An 8,974-nucleotide genomic window follows, 5' to 3' on the forward strand; every position below is an offset into this window, starting at 1 on the left:
TTTATGATTTCACTAGGAGTTGACTCATCAGGTAATCTAATAACTAGTTTATACAATTTCAAAATAGCTCTCAATACAACCCTACAGTAATGGTGAACTATCTCAATTGATCTATAATATCTAGATCCAATCACTCGAAACCTTATATTATGACCAATTATATGTAAAAATATAACTACTTGCTCCCTAATATTCACAGATTTAGATGATTGTAACAAATTATTTCTACTAAGAAAATCACACAAATTAAAAAAGGCGATCGGTCTCATCCTTATAGCATCAATACAATGCTGTTCACCACTATATAAAATACTATTAATATTATTTTCTCTTTCATAATCTCGATTCACATGAGGGTGAGAAGCAATTTCCTTCCTAGTTTTTAATTTTTTAATCCAAAGAGCCCCAAAAGCTAAAACTGAAGCCACGACTCCGACAATTGCATTTTGATCTTGATTACGATCCAGCTACACAAAATAATGCCACACAAATATTTGATCACTACAAAAAAGATGTAAGATTTTCATAAGATCAAATATGTGACTAAAAGTTACCATGACTAAAGTGCACACATACATATCAAGCTAATTATAATTGCATTAATAATTTTTTGAGAAATTAAGCTACTTTCTTTGTACCAATACTTCAATAAATATAAATATATACAATATTTTAGATCGATTTAAAAGTTTACATGCATGACAAGTACAAGTATATTGATGAATTCAACGGTTAGTTCGTTAAAATATTAATCATATCAATATTAGTTTTTAAATATATTATTTTAATTATTTTCGGTATCACGTAATCAAAATAGTTTTTAATTAAAGATTGCATATTCTTGGGCATATATTAGATATCAAAATGGAACCCAATGGAATTGACATATTTTTTTATTAAAAAGTTAGATACATAAAAACAGAGGTGGCGGCAGAGGCTGTCAAGTATTTTTGCCTCCCCCAAAAAATAGAAAAAAAATAATTATTCTTTCTTTTGAAAGCTATAAAAGTAGTACAATAATAAAATTATATTATAACGTTTGCAAAATTTTATAACTCAGTTTTGGTCCCTCTATAAAAATTAAATAAGGTCTTTCTTTCTTCAGATTTCATAGTCTGAAAATTCATCAACAAATACATTTCCTAGTAGATAAACATCCTACAAAACATTTCAAAAAAATATTCATCAATAAAAATAACCCCTATGCAATGTCACTAGAGCTTATGGATATTCATGAGGCATGGTTAGATTCTTTTCAAAAAATTGAATAGTCAAGTTTATTGATAGAAAAACACCAATCCACCCAACTCGAACTTTCACAGAGTACGCAGTCGCTATTAAGACTATCAATCTCGCATGGCTTAAGGAGAACAAATAACCTGTGCAGATACATATAACTCCATCAAACAAGTGTAAGCATAAATAATCTTCCAAAATGAGATACAATTCATACCCCGTTTAGCATTGAGAACATAAAGTAAATTCACATGCTAGCCAGACATTAGATGACAGTATATGGATTACATAAAGTAGTCCTCTTTTGCATACATTAAAGGCCAGGTGAGAGCTTTGGTTGGTCACCGAAAATCCTCAGAATCATCATTCATGAACAAGCTCGATAAAAAGAAAGCCATAATCCATTTTCATACAGCTTAAGGTGGATAATTTTGTGAAAATAAACTATTTCTCAAACAGAAAACATATTATTAGCTATAGTTGCAGATGTCACCGAAACCATAGATAGAGCTATCCATGTGTCATGTGGATATGAAAATAAAATAAGAAAAAAGTACGAACGTCGTATTACCGACAGGAAAATTTCACTCAATAGAGCAAAAAACAAGCCATACCTCCAACTATAAATAGTGTTCCTATTATCCAAAAGTTAGTATACATCCATAATACCAAAATGCCGAGCAGTCCTACAATAAAGAGGCCAGGTGTGTAACCCAAGTACTAAACAGCAGCTCCCTGAAACAAACGAGACCGGACTGTCAGCATCGTTCTAAAATTTCTCATTGTGCACTAATAAGATCGATGCCATAAAGTGGAATAAAGTTGGAACGGGATAGCATAAATCCACCTAAGTTTAGAAAAACCTAAACATTACATATTTACCCGAACATATGGAAAATATCCACAATTAACAACCTCTTGGTAACTTTTTGCTCCTTGAATTTCATGTCCGGTCATCAAAGAAAATGCTATCAACCAGAATAACATAACTTGTAGGGTCGAAAAGAAGATTTTTAACTTCCCTGAGGTCATTTTGTGGTGCAAGCGATGGCTCATTCGAGATATGCATAATAGTTTATGACAAAAGAAATAAGGCCGGATATTCAAGAACAACAGCCTGAGGATAATATTCAAGGATCTCTAATAAATATATATACTTACATACATGTATATATCATACATTTTTATATATCTTACTTCAAGGTATGATTTCCAATCAACACAACCATCAGATTCTAGAAATGAAACTTTTATTAAGCTAAAATTCAAGCTTCTTTGCTAAGAACCTAACCTAATAGACACATCAAATCAGCATCAAAAAATCAAGCTTAATTCTATGACCTTATCAAATAAATTTCAAAGATGGATCAAGGTTGACAAGCATAAAATCCAAATAAATCAATCATCTCAACTTCATTTTGAAAATTGCAATCATTTTCAACCCCCCAATCAACAAGCCATATAAAATCAACAAGCAGCTATCCCAAAACAAAAGCAAAACACAAGATTTTAAGGAAACAATACATTACCTTGCTTAAAAGCACATAAAGCAAGCAGGACATGGAAGTCAAGCTAAGGAAGCAACTCCATATTATTACAAGCAAAGAAGCCGAACCCAATCTGCTACACGATTGAAACCCTCTCACTAAACAATCTATCCAATAAACCAAAACCAGCTTCAAAAACTTGCAGAAACCAACACATCCACTACAAACCAAACTCGAGCAGAAGAAAACTAATACAAATATGCAGAAACCCCTAACAATTAAATCCTAGAGCTTGCAATCAAGAATGTGAGTAGAAATAACCTTCGATAAATCGCGAGATGAGGTGACAAAGGAGGCTGTAATTTTTTAGCAAGCTAACGAGAAGAGGTGAACCAACATGTTCGACAAATCTGCCATTAGAAGGGAACCAGCATGAGCATAAATAAGAAAGAAATTTAGTAAAAATTCACTTAAAAATTTAACATACCCATTTCGAATGAAGTAACCTTGATAAAAAGAAGACTGAGATTATACCTTACTGTGGCTGCTAATTTTTTAAGGTTTCTTCAAAATACAGACTTGGTAAGGACGACGGTCGACTGACAGAGAAGACAAGGCAGAGATGATGAGGTAAGGCCAACGAACAGAGATGAGGAAGAGAGGCCGAGGCTGATGGACAGAGATGAGCAGTGTGCGATGAGAGTGAAGATAGGAGCTGTGGAAAATGTCTTACACTTTAGAAATCGGTAAGACGTTTTCTGGAAAGGCTGAAATGATTTACCTGTGTTTTCGAGAATGTTTTCCTATAGGAATTCACTTTCCAACAAAATAAACACCGTAAAATCTGGAAAATGTTTTCCGGAAACAAATGGACCCAAATTTTAAATGAGACTAAGTCTGCTTGTGTGGTGTAGGCCTTCGCTAGTGGCCTTACGAGAGGAACGTCAGTATATGCGCCTGGATATTATGAGTTAAATGGTTGTTAATAATCAAGGATGTGTGGAAAAAGGAAATAAGGTAATATGTGCAAAGAAAAGTAAGTATCTGCAAGAATGATGAAATGTCTAAAAATGGCCAAAGTAGTGGATTGGTTGCAAACTCAACCAGGTTATGATCACTAAGCGATAAATCTGCCAGTGCAAAAATATGGAAGTCAAACCGGAGTCTATCACTCCAGATAAAACTCGAATGAGTAAGTAAAACAGGGAGTAGCATATTTTATTTTCTTTTAAGTTAATACCCAGTAAGAAGGGGGTAAGTTATATATATTAGCAAGGAAACTCACTAAATTCTTCGAACTTACAGGATTTCGACTTATGTTTGCAGGACTTGTTGGGTGAATAAGAATGCTTGAGGAGGGAACAAGCCAAACCTTGTAAGATCAAGGAACACCATCAGTTAAGTGTTATACCCATAGAAAAGGGTACCTGCAGAGGCTTATAATTTAAATAATAATAAATTAAATATCTTTGAGTCTGAAATTTTGAATTAGTATAATTTATGAAGCTTAAAAATTTGTGTTTAGTCTAAACCAGTTCATTTGTGACACTCCAAATTCGGACACAATGATCGGGTCGAGTAAGGGTGTCGCATTGTTTATTTATCAAATTCAAATTATGTTAGCACCACTAAGTATTCAATACTCAACCTATCATTATGCTTATTTCCTTGCACAGGTTTAGGACAAGATTTTGTATAGATTAAGGTTGTAAAGTATCCAAGATTCAGTAGCTCAGCTCGAATCTAGCTTGTGACCTTTTGTGTGTATATAAAGTTATTGACATATACTTGGGTCTTGCAATTTAGTGTTTAATTTGGTTGTTTTGGTTGATTGGATTTATTAAGTTTTATGTAATAAATTTGAATGCTTGAGTTAGTAAGTTAATATGCATGTTTATAAGTGTTCTTTCACATTCTTAACTTTGTTGGAAGGTTATGCATTGGGTGTCTTGTCTGTGAGGTGTATATTCATTTATAGTATGTTATAAAGATGCATATGCATTTTATAAGTTAGGTATGGAATGATTGCATAATCCATGCATTAAAATGCTTGTTTTAGGCATTTCTGCATTAGTGTCTCGAGACAACTAGACACGTCTTGTGACATAAAGTATAAAAATGACTAAATTGTACATTTTTAGGTATAAGTCTCGAAACTTACCAAGCAAGTCTCAAGACATCATGACTCAAGTCTTCAGACATAATGACCTAAGTCTCAAGACAACAAAACATTGAAACTAAATAAAAATTTTCCCTATTTAAAGCCTTGAGACAAGAACCCCTTTGTCTCGAGATACCCAAGCATCGAAACTAGAGGTCTAAAATAGGGAATTTGTGTCGACAGGATGGCCCAAGACACTTCAACGTCGAATCAAAAATAAAATTCATCATGACTTGAGATGTGGAGGTTATGTCTCAAGACCGCTAGTAGAATTTGGATTAATGAGTTTAGATTCAAATCCTAACTTTATTTTGAACCAATATAACCCTAAAATGCTTTAAACAAGTTCAATTGACATTCATTCAATGTATTTGTGTGATTAACTAAAATGATTTGTGATTTATTTAATTGAATGTCACTTTACTTGTTAATTGATAGTGGGTTAGTCTAAGTTGCTCCATCATATGATTCGATTAACATGTTTTTGAGATTGGGCCAAGCTCGAAGGACCTAAATGCAAGATGAAATGTTCAAATCATGCAACTTTTGCATGTGGACTTTGAGACCTAATGATGCATGTTAATTTGTGTTAATTACACAGCTTTTGATTTATTTATTTCATGTCCTACTATTAAAGCATTTTAATATGTCCTAAGTGTGTTTGGCGTCATTAATGTGTCCTAAAACATGTTTATTTTTAGTGATAGAACATGTTTTTATTGGTGTTAGCTTTTACTTATTTAGTTGTTAATTTATGTAGTTAGTTTAATTGCATCTTAAATATGTCCTAAGCTATCTATTAATTCTATCCAATTTTGTTACAGCCTAATTAGTATATTAATGACGTCCTAATACATGTTTATTGTGTGATTATTATGTCCTAGGAATGTTTAATGGCTAATAAAAAGGATCTGGGGACGTTGGCACACAAAGGTTGTTCAGTTCAACTTGAAAGGATGTCATTTCGGTCAAACGTTGCCCCTTTAAATGCACCATCCAATTTGGGGGTTGAATGACGTCCTTGTGAAGTATTCTAGAAGTTGTTTTTGTTGCCATTCCCATGCACATTTACTTCCACCGTCCAACTTTGGAGTTTTTTTAATTCTTAAGGATGCATGTAGGACCTGTTGACACCATTTTTTTGTGAAAACGAAGTCGACTTGGATTTAAAAAAAAACGAATATGGGGGTCGCCACCAATCCTTTTTTGATAAGGTGTGATCGGGTCACCTCGAAAAGTGGTTACTTTTAATAAATAATTTGATTTTATTAAAACAATTATTTTAGTCCACGAAATTAAAAAAAAACGGGTTCAGGAGTCGGTTACATACGAGGAAGGATTAGCACTCTCGTAGCGCCCAAAATTGGTACCTAGTTGATTAATTAATGTCTTAGTGTCGAAGATCGAAAAATTTTAAAAAATTTAAAATACGATCCTTTATCGAAATGCAAAAAATATTTGGAAAAAAAAAGGGCATACTTCACGTTAATCGAGAAAGAGAATTGCATCCCGTAAGTTAGGACATAATGTCTTAAATTCCCAACACAAAAATAAATGCCAAAAATTTTCTTATTTTAAAAGAGTTCGACTATCTCGGTTTTAGAAAAGAAATCATGTCCCGTAAGCTAGAACATAATCATTTGTTAATTTTCGAGATTTGTAAAAACTTATTTGAAAAGATTCGTATATTTGGATTTATCAAGAAAGTCGAAACCCCGTAAGTTAGGGTACGACCTTTCGAATCTCAAAATACGAAATGCCATTTATTTAGAATAAATTTTGACATATTGAGTAAAATGAAACATGATGTCGTGATAAAAAGTATGCGAAAACAAATTACATTGTTGATATGCCTAGCAAAACAATAATGAATACGATGGTGTAAAAATAATACGAGCAACAAGACAACAAAATTAAGATAAATAAAAGGACAAATCAATAACATACAAAATAACAAGTATATAAGCAAATAAAATTAAAACATTCTTTTAAAATAATAATGAAAATGTAAATAAATAAATAAAATGAATAAAACTATAAACATGTAAAAAGATATATATGTATGTACACATATATATATATAAAATTATGAGATATAATAAAATATATATATATATATAAGTGTGTATTTATATATATATTCATGAAAATTTAAAAATGTATATAGATATATATAGATATGTATATAAGTTATAAAATATAAAAATATATAAGTATGTGTATATACATAAAATTGTAAAAATAGAAGAATATATGTATGTATATATGTTTAAAATTAGGAAATATAAAATGTAGGTAAGTATGTATATATACATATATGTATATGAATTAAAATATGTATTTATATAAGCATATATATGTATATAAAAATCATGAAATATAAAATATATATATAAGAATATGTGTATACATATATATATTTACAAAATTAAAAATATGTACATATATATATATATTATAAAATGTATTCATATATATATATATATATATATATATATATACATTTTGAAGTTATAAAATATAGAAAAACATATGTACATATAAATATGTAAAACACAAAATGTACGTACGTGTGTATAGTATAAAAAATTTGTGTGTATGTATGTATATAACAAGGTTTTAAAATAAGATTTAAATAAGCAAGAAATCATAACATCAATACATAATAAGACCAATATATTTAAAAAAATAATAAATACGAAAATATTAATGATAATAATAATAACATCAAACATATTAATATTAAATAAAAAATAAAAACAAAACAAAACATGAAAGACTAAATTGAATTTTAAAATAAGATTAGGGGTTTTAAATTGCAAATACATAAAACAGGGTTATAAGGGACTGAAATGAAACGAGCTCAAAGCGCAAGGGACTTGCAGGGAAATATTCCCCAGTCCTGAAACGAAGCATTTTAACCGAGGGACAGCACATGGTCTAAAGACCAAATCGACACAAAAGAAAAATCCACGGTCCAAATGAAAAAAAAATTAAAAAGGATCGAATTGCATTGTGTTGTAAAAGTGGAGGGACCGCTTACGCAAATAACCCTCAAATCGAAAACAATGAGATCCTCGGTCATGACGGTTGAATGTCAGTTCGACGAAAACGGCATCGTTTTGGCCATGGTTGCTTAAGTCCAAAATGGCGTCGTTTCATACTTAGTATAAATGCTTAAAAAAAACAAAAAAAAAAAGTTTCATCCCATTTCTTTAAAAAAAAATAGAAAGCTTTTGAGCTCTCTCTTTCTCAGGCCTCAAATCTGGCCATGGTCCGGCCTAGGGTTCCAGCGCGCCTCCGTCGTAGCTCCGCCACGGGCGGCGGCCAAAGGCACAAAATCGTACCTTTTTGGTCCCTTTTTGAAGCCGGTTGCCTCTAGGACACAAATTCAAGGCCGAATCTCGTCAAAGATGAGCCTAAACCTGAAAAACGAGGAGAAAACACTCGTCCTCTCCTCCTCCGACTCGACGCAGGTAAGTTTTTTCTTTTCTTGTTATTTTATTAACTATTATTTAGTATATGAAAAAAAATAGAAATAAAAAAATGAATAGAAAAGAAAGTGAATCTAAAAAAAAAACTTCGAAAAATCTCTTTCTTTTTTCTTTCTCCAAATGTTTGTCCAAAAAAAGAACCCCGATTTCATACTTTCTATGGCTTTTATAGCCATCTTTTACAAAGTTTTTTTATCTATTTTTTTGCTTGTCATTTCTCTGCAGGTGTCAGTGCAAGTGGTCAACATGACAGCGACGGTGGCAAACACGCGACGGTGGCAGAAGGGCAGTTGGCCAGAAGGCCCTAAGTGCAACGCACCTAAGGTTAGGGTTTCTCTTTTTTTGTTTGAAAATGGGTTACTGGGCTAGGCTTATTGGGCTGGTGGGTTAGGTCTAGTTGGTTTGGGTTTTGGGCGTGTAATGGGTTATTGGGTAGGTTTTGGGGCCCGGCCTAAAATTGGGCCTTGTACAGACCCATTTAATGTTGATGCATGTGCATGAATGTTTCAGCCGAATTTATTACTCAAGATGAACATACTTTAGCTTAAGACTTAAGTATGTATGTACGGTTCATGTACGGTTCATGGGTGAAGGAA

General features: G+C 32.1%; 1 long non-coding RNA gene across 3 annotated transcripts; it reads right to left on the reverse strand.

The window, feature by feature from the left end:
• Window positions 1–1,056: 1,056 nt before the first annotated feature.
• On the reverse strand, window positions 1,057–3,769 carry LOC105766459 (uncharacterized). Of its 3 annotated transcripts, none has more exons than XR_001125250.2 (5): window positions 3,258–3,769; window positions 3,045–3,133; window positions 2,766–2,890; window positions 1,851–1,971; window positions 1,057–1,379 (listed from the first exon to the last, which is right to left on the reverse strand). It is a non-coding gene; the product is annotated as an uncharacterized LOC105766459 (long non-coding RNA). The 3 variants fall into 3 exon arrangements; XR_008196317.1 differs by lacking the exon at window positions 1,057–1,379 and having other exon boundaries at window positions 1,622–1,971; window positions 3,258–3,438; window positions 3,505–3,769; XR_008196316.1 differs by lacking the exon at window positions 1,057–1,379 and having other exon boundaries at window positions 1,622–1,971; window positions 3,258–3,763.
• Window positions 3,770–8,974: the final 5,205 nt, after the last annotated feature.

This window comes from Gossypium raimondii, chromosome 5, assembly GCF_025698545.1.
Source record: "Gossypium raimondii isolate GPD5lz chromosome 5, ASM2569854v1, whole genome shotgun sequence".
NCBI lineage: Eukaryota > Viridiplantae > Streptophyta > Magnoliopsida > Malvales > Malvaceae > Gossypium > Gossypium raimondii.